We start from the raw sequence: 2,117 nt of genomic DNA, 5'->3' as shown, positions 1-2,117 counted from the left end.
GATGACATCGCGACTGCTTATTTATTATGTTTATAGCTAAAATCAACAGTATGACAAGTGTACCACACGACGTTGGTATCGATGCGGACCAATTAGTTTAAGCTTTTATGTTATTTGTTTATATATGTACGTGAATTTTGAAACTCGTGTTCATATGTAAGTGCAAAATTTTAAAAATCCTTTAAAATTCTGTGATTGTTTTTTATTATTGTTTGTAGAACTGTTCACACATTTTTTATGTCATTACTAATTTTAAATTGTATGTCTATTTATATGTATGTTGATGTGAAAATAAAAGGAGAATAAAACACCCCTGAAGATGCTAAAGAATTTAGCGAAACGTCGGGTAAAAACGTGAAGAACAGTGTTTTCTTGCACATAAAAGGGATCAATAAGCCTATGAAATACCTAAAATAATATACCAAAAATTGATCATCAACTAATAATTAAAAAAAAAATTATTTTACAGTTGTTATTTCCGATCGGTTTGGATATATTTCATAAAATTTCTTGATAGGCTAGTCTGATTTAATGGATTTTTAGCAATTAAGTTTTAAAATGTTTAAGTGTAAATACTATCAGTATTGTTTTGTATCGAGTTCGAATTGTTTGTTTACATATATTATTGTCATCAAACTATATGTATATGTGAATACATACATGTATGTATGTATGTTCTTATTTGTGTTTTGCCTGCTCTTAATGTACTTTTTTATATTTTATATTTTTTTTGCTGTAATAGACAAAAATAAGCAACATACACTGTTTTAGTAAAAATAAAATAAAATCGGTTCAGTATATTTTAAGATTAGTCGGGACAAACATTCCCCCTATAATAAATTTTATATAATTAGTTTAAATATGTAAATAGTTATGATTAAATAATTTCTTTTTTATATTTACTTATTTCGAATTTTATATTTTGCAGTTATGGAATACAACACCAATCCAAATGAGCCGAAAATTTTACACTTTTATCCAGCGACTAGATTTGACTCATTAAAAAAACTGTCTGTTAGCAGTGAAAAATTTGTGTTAACCTACATCGACCGTGCTGACAGATGTACGTTTCAAGAATTCGATTTCAAACCTGGTGGGCAAGTTATGAAGGTTGTTAAATGTTACATATATATATTTCATTTTGATAAGACTATTATAATAGTATATGTACATAAATATCGTCAGCTTAATTCATAAAGGCCCCACCCAGCAAATTTTTTATTTTACAGGAGAAGCAAAAACATTATAAAATGAGTATCAAAAACAGGTAGGGATTTTTAAAAAGTGGCAAGTAACTCCGTTGTTTTTGGTACTAACACTTCAAAATTTTTATTGAAGGTGTATTTTAAAATATCCTCCGAAAATGTGTGAAAACACACAGTGTCAAAAAAACTGTTGGTTAGGTCTTTTGTGAATTAAGGTAACGATATGTAGAAGCACATGCAATGCGATTCACTATAGCTTTTTAATCGGGTAATGGGAAAACGTAAATTATAATGAGAATACGTAAATTTATAATGAGAACACGTATATTGTATTGAAAAAACCTAACTTAGTATTCAGAAAATATAAATTATATTCTTCTTCTTCTTCTTTTTTTTTGCGCTGTAACCGCCTAAGCGATTTTGGCCGAGTTCAGCAAAGCACGCCAGTCGTTTCTCCTCTGTGCCAACTGACGCCAATTGGAAACGCCAAGTGAAGCCAAGTCCTTCGGAGCCAGCGGAGCCGCTGTATTTTAATTCGCTGCACTATGTCCATATCATTGTAAAGCTCATACAGCTCATCGTTCCATCGTCTGCGGTACTCGCCGTCGCCAACGCGTAAAGGCCCGTAAATCTTCCGCAAAATCTTTCTCTCAAACACTCCAAGAGCCGCCTCATCGGATGTTGTCATTGTCCAGGCTTCTGGACCATATACCAGCACGGGCATGATGAGTGACTTATAGAGCGCGGTTTTCGTACGTCGAGAGAGGACTTTACTCCTGAATTGCCTACTCAGTCCAAAGTAGCACTTGTTGGCAAGAGTGATTCTACGTTGGATTTCAATGCTGACATTATTATCGGTGTTAATGCTGGTTCCCAAGTAAACGAAATTCTCTACTTTCTCGAAATTGTAAC

The sequence above is a fragment of the Rhagoletis pomonella genome, unplaced genomic scaffold (genome assembly GCF_013731165.1).
Source record: "Rhagoletis pomonella isolate Grant_MI unplaced genomic scaffold, Rhpom_1.0 Rhpom_scaffold_00001, whole genome shotgun sequence".
Lineage (NCBI taxonomy): Eukaryota > Metazoa > Arthropoda > Insecta > Diptera > Tephritidae > Rhagoletis > Rhagoletis pomonella.
This window is presented reverse-complemented; position numbering follows the sequence as displayed.